We start from the raw sequence: 12,311 nt of genomic DNA, 5'->3' as shown, positions 1-12,311 counted from the left end.
GTGCGAGGACAGGGTTTGAGGGAAAGAAATACATATTCTGAACGTGAAATCAATAAAGTATGCCCTCAAATTTAAATACCACGCTCTTGAATAAAGATAGGGAATAACCCCCATAGCCGGGAGATTAGAGGGAAAGTGACAGGCAGTATGAGAAGGAAAGCGAGAGAAAGTATCAGCCGCACGGACGTGACTGCTGCAGTGTGATGCACATAGGAATACGGGGGTTATTCCCTATATCTTTATTCAAGAGCGTGGTCTTTAAATTTGAGAGCATACTTTGAGAGCATACTTTATTTATTTACGTAGGCCTACGCCGGCTGGTGTTAAAAATCACCCAATAACCCAGCAATGTTAATGATAATATCTTCTCTGTTATTTCCAGGCATTCAAAGGGAACAGAGGGGCACTGAGGGCATCCTAAATCAGCCTCCACAAAAAAAAGTTAATCAGTTGCCAAGTGTTGGAGTTTCTTTGTCTCTCAGAGTGTTTTACAACAGCTCTGTTCATTTAAAGAGCCTGTGACACGAGTTTCCCCCATCATCCAAACCCATCAATTTGAGTACATATTGTCCCCTTGAAAACCGTTACTGAACTGATTTTGGATATTTGTACTTTGATAACCATTAATCTGCCCTTCAATGTTGACCATATTCTGGATCTTCTCGGGGATTCTTCAAGTCCCGCCAAATTATGTGTGACGTCATTGCGGGCACAGCGCTCCAGCTGCACAGTCCGAATCCCAGCATCTGCATGTAAACGCCCAATGGCGCACACAGCAGCAAGCTCAGACAGCGATGACAGTTTACTTTTGAACGTGTCTGAGAGCTCATATGAGGCTGAAGGATCGGTTTATGTTGTATCTGTTAGAAGTTTAGGAATTAGGTGCGTCAATATGGGCGATCATACGGTCATGTAGCCAGTGGTGGAATGGGACTAAAAATCATCCCGGGACTCTCGACCGGCCCACTTCGGTACCGCTAGTAAATTGTCAACGGGGGGAGTGGGGGATGTCAGGGGCGGCGGGTGCTGTAGATAGTAAATGTAAATATGTAAATATTTGTGTCACTGCATCCTCGTAAAATATAATGCAATGGCTGTGTCTTTGACATTAGCGCTGCTAGCCACCTGTGCCCTGTACTACGAAGCCAGTTCAACAGACCCTGGATATGTTTGAGTAACAAACAAACTAACAACAACAAACTAACAAACGAGATCTCGCTAAGCGGTCCTACGACGCTGGTTATTAACTCGGTAAATCAAGCCAGGGTTTCTCTCACCAGCTGAGAGCGCGTTCACGTCTATGACACGAGTGGATCTGACTTTAATTACATTTGACTCGAGTGTTTAGTCAACATAATGTGTTGCTTAAAATAATACTTCTGCATACAATATGCAGGGCTGCCCCTCCCTACAGGCCAATCACGCAGGCTGCATGGGGCCCCGCCTTGTGCAGGGGGCCCCGCCCAGAGGGCCTCAGCTGCTGTGCGCAGTTCTCCGCTCAGTTCTCCGCGAGAGTGAGAGTGAGAGGTGACAAGAGGAGCACGTCTGTAACCCGACACCGTTGCAATGAATCGACATCTGACCAATCACGGCTTTGATACGGCCACTAGTGCAGGTGAAGAGATGTCGGTGAAAAGACAGTTTCAGTCCGGCACAAAAAACAAAACATGAAGAAACTAGCGCATCACTCGAAGGTGGGTTATTGTATGAGTCAAATGTACAACTTACGAATGTTGTATAAGTCAAATTGCCAATTGCCATCTTAAAACATCAGCTGCAATTCACGACATGAAGAAGGCAGTCTCTGCAGAGCATATAGGCTAATGGAGATGCAGTTATTTCCAGTATTCTTTATTTACCATTCATTCATTATGTTATGCCTTTTATCTGCTAATATACAGGAGGAAGAGTGATACTGTCTGTCTACTTGGCTTACATAACAGTTAAAGTTTACAGCCTAAAAAACATGGAGCATTTGTTCCCCTTTTATTCATTTTTATGTCAATTTGCACATTTCATGGTGATGCTCAGCCTCTCCCCTTAACTCCTAACAGTCATCATCATGTCAACCACAACACAGAGAAACACTGATAGAAATGTGTGTGTAGTTGTTGATACATTGCTGACAGAGGGAACTAGAATACAGATTTAAGAAATATCAGTTTTTGAGCATGTCATAAGCATGTTTTGTCTTGACTATATTACAACTATATTATAATAAAACAATATAGTATTTTTATTATTGAATTGATTATGATTATGATTATTAGTAGAAGTAGTTTATTTGCATTAATTATGTTTTTATCTTTTTGAGGCTAGTATTTGGCAGGAAATGCAAAATACACCTGTAAACGCATACTGAGCGACATACATGCACATTTACCATTTACCTCACTGTATAAAAAAGTAACCGTTGATAATAATAATAAACAGGAATTATATTTGCAAAGTAGCCTACTTTGTTTCCAAAAAAAAAATGTTCACTCCTGTCGGTTGGGGGGGGGGCTCATCTCACAATGTCGCTTGGGGCCCCAAGTTGGCCAGGGGCGGCCCTGACAATATGTGAGACTGTAAGTGTTGCACGGCCAGATACGGCTGGAGAAGCTGACTCAGATAAGGAAATATATGATATATTATGATATTATATGATCGATGATCTGATTGATGATGTAATATGAATGATAAGTGCGACACGTCGGCGTCTTCTCTGCATACGGCAGTTTAAACTGTATTTCCTTTATCCTGTAATATGACTTGAGAGATTTAAACTCCGCACACTGAGTTGATCTCTTTGCTATAGACGCCGGAGGCGTAAAAAAAGTTATTTAGCCTTCCCAAACCTGAGCCTCACGCGCCGCCTATGGGGGATGTGCTAGTGACTTATCCGACCGGCCCACTTCGGTACCGGCCCATCGGGATTCGTCCCGATGGCCAGTCCGCCACTGCACCCAGCCCACGTAAACTGTCAACGGGGGAGCCTCGCTGCGGGGAAACGGTGGACCTAGTGTCCCGATCGGAGTGGGAATAATAATAATAATAATCCGTGCATTTTATCCATTAATTTCCCCAACATTGTGGTAAAATAAACCACATGTTTAATCCATGTTGGTGTACTACAACTACAAAAAGCATGATTGATTGATTGATTGAAAAGTGTATTAACAGCTTGTATATTGGGTACAGTACAGTACAGCTCAAAACATACAATTGTTAAGGGGATGCAGACCAGAGAAAGACTTTCGTCTTGTTTACATCAGGGTCCCCCATTTCCAATTCATCAAATCATTTAAGACATATAAGACATATTTTACATACAGATGGCTTATTTACAATTTACATACAGGTGGTTTTTTACATACAGATTGCTTATTTACAATTTTCATTTTAGATTTTGTTCTAATACATCCTAACCGGACATTTAAGACATACCAAGTCTACAGATATACAGTTAGTAACAGAGTCTAAAATGCGAGTATATACATAGATGGGGGGGGGTGTTGAGATCTTCATATGAAGTGAATACTTAAAACGAAAGTTAATTGAGATCATGGTATGAAGTGAATACTTAAAAAACGAAAGTTAATTATAAATCATACATGATCAATCATATTATTGTATAAACCCATAATGAGAATGCTTCTTGACGGTTTTTGAATATGTATCTATGCTTACAATTTTTTCTGTTGCTATTTTGATAACTTTGCGTTTTGAAAAGAGGGTGTTGTGAGTTTTCATAGTATGTTTAATACTTAAAAACGAAAGTTAGTTATAATCAAATATAATCAATTATATTCTTGTATAACCCACAATGAAAATGCTTCATATTTTAGGTTTTCTATAGTTACAGTATAAACAAAACAAAGTGGGTTGTTTAGGTTGAGTTTTCTTCCTCTCCTCTGGCAGCAGTCCACAGGGGGGGGGGGGGGCTTCACACTAAGGAGACACATTAAGAGGCCAAAGAGAGTTCATGTCCTTTTCACCCTAACATGATAGGAGGAGTTTTGTTTTTTTGGGTTTTCGATCCAGTTTTTTTAGCATAAAGAGACTGGTTTTTTGAGAGAGCGCGAGAGAGGGGGGGTGACCCCTGGTAGACTCTCTCCGGGTAGGCTGTGTGCTTCAGAGCTGGGTAACTAGCTCTCGGTATTTGGTTCTGTCAGACGGGGTAAATATCTCTCGATTTTCTTGGTTGTTGGCTGAGTGGAATGATTTGATGAAAGATGTGTTTGGGAATATTATAACCGCGACCTGTAAGGACCTTCCTTCGAACTCTTGGCGGATGGGTATGTGTTTTTGACAGGTTAATCCGCCGTCTGTGTCGGAAGATGTGTTTGGGAATATTATAACCGCGACCTGTAAGGACCTTCCTTCGAACTCTTGGCGGATGGGAATGTGTTTTTTTTAAGTGTTAATCCGCCGTCTGTGTCGGAAAAAACGGTATGAAACTGATGTGAATTAATTGATGAATGGAAAGTTGAATGCGCTTTTTATTGTCACCGGTCTTTTTACGAGGAAATACCTCTAAATTCTATCGGGAGAATTTTAAAAAGTCACAACTGAAATGGGCAGTTGAAATTAAAACATTTTGGTAATAAATGTAAGACTGTGAATTAAAGTTTCATTTGAACATGATCACAGCACGGTGTTTTTGTTAGTATGATTATAATGTTGTGAGAGAGAAGGAAAAAACCCTGTATTAGTTTGGACCTATTTTTCTTCAAATAAACTGAATCCCACCTGTTGGATTGGGATCCTTTAAAAGACACCTGTGCCCTCCTCTCCTGCGTCAAAGGTAAGATTGCACCCTGCCACACACACTTAGGTAGGGGCACACTCCATTTACTGATATCAAAATCCTTCGGGATCGCTTAAACAGATTAAAAAAGAGTTGTCTGAATTGAAACAGCAGTTAATTGAACCTGGTTCTTCGGGGGGGTTAGGAAGAGGTGAGATCTTGCTGACGTTGGTGGATCTGAGCCAAGCAGCAACCTTACATAGACTCAATAATCTTCGGAAAGGTCAATTAGGAGGTCAGAGTAATTTACCGGAATAAATTATCAGGACCTCTCAAAACTCTAAACAGGGGGGAAGCTGTCCATTGAACGACAGGTTGAGATTTGTACCATTACCGGGGCCAGTTTTGCAATGCTCTCCCCCGAAGGTGCTCTTTAAGAGAGGTTTTGAAGGTAAGTATAGTTTTACTTTCCTTTACAGTTGTGGGAAGAGCGTTCCACCTTGATGTGGCATAATTGCGAAACGTGTATTCCCCCTTTTTTGTGCCAAATCTGGGTTTCACATGATTTGTGGAGCTCCCTCTGGTGTTATGATCATGGTATTCCTTGACCTTTGGGAAGAATTTTGACATGTACATGGGTACCATAGAGGTGTAGTGGATCTTGTAGACCAGGCCCATTGCAAGTAGCTGTACTCTGTCGTCTACTCTAAGCCATCCTAGGTTGTCAAAGTGGGCAGAGGTGAGGTGGGTTCTAGATGAAAGGTCAAGCAGTAGTCTGACCAGTTTATTTTGCGATGTTTGAAGTTTTATTTTTAGCGCCTTGGAGGCGCTATGGTACCATGACGTGCAAGCATAGTCATAGTACCCTTGAATGAGTGCTCCTGCCAGAGTTTTCAGGGTGTTTTTGTTTACCAGAGAGGAGATCCGGTATAGGAATCTAGTTCTTTGATTGACTTTTTTTATTACATTGGATGCCATTTTGTCACAGGAGAGGTTTGCCTCAAGAATAGATCCTAGGTATGTAATTTCCTTCTTACTTGTGACAATAATGTCGCCCACTGCAACTGAGAAGTCGTCGGATTTGCTGAGATTATGTTTAGAACCGAAGAGAATGGACTCTGTTTTACCCAGGTGCAATGATAATTTATTATCGGCGAGCCAGGTGCAGATTCTGCCGAGTTCGGAGCTGAGGGTTTTTTCAACCTGCAATCTGTTCCTGTCAGAGACCAGCAGGGCTGAGTCGTCCGCGAACAGGAACAAGTTGCAGTCACATGCTGATGACATGTCATTTGCATAAATTAGGAACAGTAACGGACCTAATATGCTTCCTTGTGGAACACCACAGCTCACTAGGAGGGGGGGGGGGCAGAGTACCGTTTACCTCCACCATCTGTTCTCTCCCCTCCAGGTAGGATTGCATCCAGCTCACCGATAGTTTATCAAAACCAATTGCTTTTAGCTTGTCAATCAGAATGGGGTGATTGACAGTGTCGAAAGCCTTTTGTAGGTCCAGCATCACCATGCCGCAGTATTTGCCCTCGTCCACCTCTTGTTTGATGTGGTCGCTCAAATAAAGAAGGCATGTGTCAGTGGAGTGGGATGTTCTAAAGCCAGATTGAAATTTATAGATTAGTTTCTTTTCCGCGAGGTACTTTTCGACCTGTTCATACACTATTTTTTCCTTGACTTTTGAGATGGAGGTAAGTATAGAAACAGGGCGGTAGTTGCCTGGGTCCAATTTGCTGCCCTTTTTGTGCAGGGGGGTTACTCTTGCAATTTTGAAGTCTTTGGGTACTTTTCCCTGTTTTATGGAGAGGTTAATTATGTGAGCTATGACTGGTGAGATGGCGGTTGCTGTGTCTCTGAGGAATTTGGAGGGGATATTGTCGTGGCCAGTGGCCTTGTTAGGTTGGAGGGCGCTCAGTTTAATGAGTACCTCTGCTGTAGTTACCCTTACTAGACTGAAATCATCTTTGCGTACCCCTAGGTTTTTGTAGTAGGTCATGATGTGATCTACTCCAAAAAGCCCTGAGTGGGAGGGTAATTTATTTACAAGAGTTGTGGCTATGTTTGTGAAAAAAATGTTCAAGTACTTGGCCACATCCAGTTTGTCTGTGATGAGCCTGTTATCTGTCTTTATGTTTAAGTTAGAAAATCTCGTTTTGAGTTTTTTACTGCAGCCAAGCTGGTTATTGAGTAATTTCGAAAGTTCACGGGGTTTATTTTTGTTTTCCTCAGTTTTGACATTGATGAAATTCTTTTTGGCAGTTTTGATCATGGAGCTTACGTCATTTCTTAGTCTGTTTCTTTCAATTTTTAGTTCAGTCACGTGGGCCTGGAGTTCACTGCTCGTGCTTTTGGAAAGCATTGACTGACTTTTATGAAACTCAGAGCATTTTTTGTCTCTGGTTTTCATGGCGGTCAGTATGCCGGAGTGCATCCACGGCTCAGCGCGATTTTTTACCCTGGTTGTTCTTAGGGGGGCCAAATCATTGAGTATTGCAGAGAATTTGTTTTTGAAACCAAGCCATGTTTCTTCAACTTGTGTACCACTGAGCTCATCTGACCAGTCCAGGCTCTCCAGTTCTAGGTTAAAGGCCTCGCTAGAGTAGTTTTTGAGGTCTCTAGATATGACTGTTTTGTGACAGCCGGCCCTTTGATTTAGCTTTTTGCGGGTACAGAATATCATATAATGATCACTTAACCCGCATGCTATAACCCCTTTACTGGAGATCCTGGACTTGTCAGAGGTCAGAATGAGATCAATGGTAGTTTGTGTTGTTTCACATACCCGGGTGGGTTGGGTGATTAGCTGGCTGAAGCCGTGCAGATCACAAATCCTACTGAAGGACTTGAAGACGGACGTGTCTTTACGTTGCATATCCGTGTTCCAGTCTCCAATAATAATTGTCTCTACATCCCCCACATCAGCCAAACACCCATCTAATGTATTATAAAAGTCACTCTGTTCCGGTGGTCTATAGATTGTCCCGACTATTACAGATTTAGCATTGTCAAAAAGAATTTCAACCCACACAGATTCAATATTTTCATGATGCAGGTCAGTACGGTTTTTGAAATTGGTGTCTTTATGTATGAACATGCAGACTCCACCTCCATTCACGTTCCTGTCCCTTCTCACTACAAGATAATCTTCAATTTCAATCTCTGAATCTGTAATGGAATTGTCCAATTTGGTCTCAGAAAAGCATAATATGCTTGCCTTACCGTTCATGAATAGCTGCCTGAGTTCAGCCAGTTTGTGTCTCAGGCTGTTAGTGTTCAGATGAAAAATATGTAGTCCATTTTTGTTGCTTAAATGCACAATGTCGTCAGCTTGCAGATATTTGTCTTTGTCCGTTACAGCAACCGGCTTGCGGCCTGCCGTGGTGTTTGGAGAGGTGGGGTGGTGGGGGGAGGGAGGCTCCGTTGTAACTTTAGCCGTTGATATGCTAGCAGGGTGGCTAACAACATGGTGGATATTTGTTCCCTCTGATCTCGGTTCTCTTCCTCTCGTCACTGCCTCATGCGTGTCTGTCTGTCAGGGGAATGACGAAGTCTCCGTTAATTCCTCGGTCTCCGCTGTCTCCATGGTTTCTGTTGTCGTCGCGTAGTTGTTGCTGCAGCGGAAGAGATGCTAGTTGTGATGCTAATTGTGAGCATCGGTTTGTTTTCTCATCAGGAAATGCAGACCGGCTCAAACAAACAATTTTTAATCATCATTCTCACGATCATTTAATGTATCATATGTTCGCCGAATTGACATGAAAGCACTAATACATGTAGTTTCATCCACTTGAGTTTACAACTACAAAAATAATCGATTTGTTTTTATATCACATCCGACGGGAGGAAATTCAGTAGCTCTCACTACCGATTTTTAATCCTAATGTAATCATTATCTTCACCACGGTCATTTATGTTTATGTTCGGCGAATTGACATGTATGACAAATATGAATATACTGTAGTCAACTTCATTAAAACGTTATTAACGTGCCTAAACTCAGTAATTCACCATTTCTACGCATGACAACACACTTTGTCCGTGTTTGGCTCTCTCGCCGCACAGTGAAGCGTTCCCGCATTGACGTCACTTCCGGCTTCCCCCAAAACTTCAAAATGAGTCGAAGGAATTTCCCCGCGATGTTCGAAATTATTGATATTTAACGGAACGGTATCGCTTTTTCTTTTTTAAACTGACGGTTCGAGATTACTAGTAGCCCAATATTTCATTGCACAACAGTTGTTGGGATGCTGTCACAGGCTCTTTAAAAGTGTTTAAAAAATGTGTGTACATAGTTTTTGATCTAGTAACAAACTTAATGTTGCACTTCTGATCATTTAAATGTGGTTTCACCTGTGATGTACTACACTTGACTGCACTTCCTATAGTTAGTGTTTTGTCCCTTTCTGTTTACAACATGTTTGTTCTTTGTTCATTTAAAATAGTTTAAAATGGTGTGTACATAGTTTTTGAGCTAGTGACAAACTTAATATTGCACTTTTGATAATTGTATAATTTAAATTTGATTTGTACTGTATATACTTGACTGCACTTCCCATGTTTCGTCTTTCTACTTTGATCCTTGTTTTTTCTGGGCAAGCTCAAAGGGAAGGTTGTTATGGTGAGAAACCTAATTGCTGCGATGCACTTTTATAATTAAATAAATATTTTCATTTTAAATTCATGGTGTGTTGCATTCTTTGTTTATAACTGTAGATATTATGGAAAATCATGACATTTTTTGAGCTTGGGTCCCTTAGGACCACAACATTTCTGTTTTGGGTCTCATGCTGAAAAAGTTTGGGAACCCCTGCGTTAGGGTATTGTTCTGCACGGACATTTTAGTGAGCCGGACTTCCTGTCTCCGCCTTCGCTTCCCGGGCATGAAGCTGTTTACATGTTGTTTAGATGCTAAATAAAAGTCTAGCTTGTACCTTTGATACCCCGCCTCCGACTCCCATCTCTCGGCACCACACTATGCCACAATTTTAGATGCGGATTTTGTTAAACTAATACGTTTGCACTGTGGACCAACACTATACATTGACGGGAAAGGGGATAGCAATAAAGATAACACCATTTTACACAACATAACATACATAATATCGATAGCAGCGTCCCTAGCAACCACCTTGGTAACAATGAAAACGTTGTATAGACACAATTTCCTGAAGTAATCTTCGTAATAACTAGCAAACTAAAGATCGTGTACATCCACTGCACACATAATCTGAAATAACAACTCATATTTCTCGCATCAAATGACATCAAAAGGCATTTTAATCGCCAAACTAACCTTAAAATAGGCATTTTCCACCGAGATTAAAACGAATGTCGGCCATGTTTTTTTTTTCTGCAGGGAGAATTGTGAAGATCACGTGACATAGACGCCAGCCATTGGAATGAATGGTGAAAAAAAACGTAGGGATCCTACAATTTCAGAGACGTTTTTGTAGAAATACTACGTCCTACATTGTGGACCAACGTAGTTATTACACGTTTTTTTATGAGACTGGGTTGGCAATACGGGAGTTTCAATATCCCATAGTGAGACATCGAATGGAGTGTTATGAATGAGAACTATAGGTTTGTTCTCAGAGTAACATGAAGTGAGATGTCTCACCAGACGGCCCTTCTTGCTAAGGCGAAGCGAGAAGAGGTGCTTATTTTGAATGACGCTGCGACGTAGCGCAAGCTACTTAAAGGGTGGGTGGATTCCCTGACGTAGACGTCAAGATCACCAGCCAATCATGATTGGCGTAATGAGATTGATGCTTCTGTTTGCATACGCGTTGAGGCGCATCCCATAGTGAGACATCTCACTTCATGTTACTCTGAGAACTGGGGTTACGTAAGTAACCTATAGTTTGTTTTCAACTAACAAGTCCTTAAACAACCCATACCGTGTTCATGTTAGTGTTTACCGCCTGTCTGTCTTTTTCTGTTGACATATCTGACGTCCAAAGCTCTGTCTTTCGTTCTCTTGATTGATCCTTCTCGGCAACGGTCATTATTTTGCTTAGCAAAAGGATAAAGGTGATGTGGTTGGAGGGATGAGTGGAGGTGGAGCAGAGTTTTCAGCATGTTGAAGTTTTATCAGAATGTAGGCAGGTGAACCATAACGAATGCTGTTGCAGTAATCAAGTTTGAAATTTAATGGATGAATGGATCAAAGTTCCAGCACCGGTGAAGGAAAAAAAGGAGGGATACAGGCGATGTTCTTTAAAAATAGGTCGTTTTCATTATCTGGTTTACGTGAACAAGGAAAATGAGGTTGGGGGCCAAGATGATGCCAAGATGCCAATGCACCAATCTCAGCTATGGAGCCCTGTCGCTCCTTGGAGGTCAAATGATATTAATCCTAATTTTCACAGATTTTTCACATTTTCAACAACAATACACGGTCAAAGATAAAATAAACATATTGTTGTGGTTGACAAACAGCAGTAGGCCGTCGTGAAAGACATAGCCATCCCAAGCAGCGGCAACATCAGGGAGAAGGAACATGAGTAGCTAGGGATAGAAAGGTTGAAAGAATATATATATAATAAATATATATAATAAATATAAAACATTTTAGAATATATACCTTATACATATATATTTTGTGTGTGTGGCTTACATCCTTGTATGTAAATGTGTTTGTACGAGTTTACTTCCTTATTCCCCATTCTTATGGCTGTGGGTGGCCAAATTGATTTAATCAAATCATCAAACATTTTTTCAATCTGGCAAAAGGTCAGATGATGGTAAATGGTAAATTAACTGCATTTTGTTATGGAAATCTAAAAACCCCAATACTGTAGAGTACAAGTCAGAGTGATCAAAACAAATAAATGGTGAATCAGACAGAGTTGTCTTTCTGGTGATGTTTATTTGAAGCTTCAAACAAACATTAGATACAATCAAATATAGACACAGGTCTCACAGAGTATAAAATAGTCTGCGCGAGTGTGCGCAGTTCAATATGGTAGCAAGGCTTATATACAAGAAATGGTGGGAAGGTAAGAAATATGTCTTCACATGGTCACATTGTTATTAGACACATGTCCTTGAGCTGTAGATCTCAGGAAAGGCAAGTTCTCGTGTGACTATGTGTGAGTCCATTCATAATAGCAGCTGTGGCCTTGAAGTAGAGTAGATAGAGGCAAACAGCACATCTAACCAAATGAGAAGCATTTTGTTACTTTGAACATATAAGGATATAGTAAATATTTCCACTACATTCTCCCCTTTTGATCATACTTGATCAATAAAAAAAAACAAATGACAGGATAGACTGATATAACCAGGGGTGCACATAACTCTTTTGCCCTGGTTCTCAAAGGAGCACCTTGAGATGTTGCTTGGTGCTCATCCTTAAAATGAAATAAACCGTAACTTTTGAGGGGGTCTTTATTTGCCAGACACACGCGCTGAACACACATGCAGAGGTGAACACAGAACACACATGCAGAGGTGAACACAAGACAACATTAGCACGACCAGTAATCCTACAAGCTGTCATACCCTCCTGACTGTTCTCCTCACTGTCTTCCTCTCTGTCAGACATGGTAGCTGATGATGTAGGCCT

This window comes from Gymnodraco acuticeps, unplaced genomic scaffold (assembly GCF_902827175.1).
Source record: "Gymnodraco acuticeps unplaced genomic scaffold, fGymAcu1.1, whole genome shotgun sequence".
Taxonomy (NCBI): domain Eukaryota; kingdom Metazoa; phylum Chordata; class Actinopteri; order Perciformes; family Bathydraconidae; genus Gymnodraco; species Gymnodraco acuticeps.
This window is presented reverse-complemented; position numbering follows the sequence as displayed.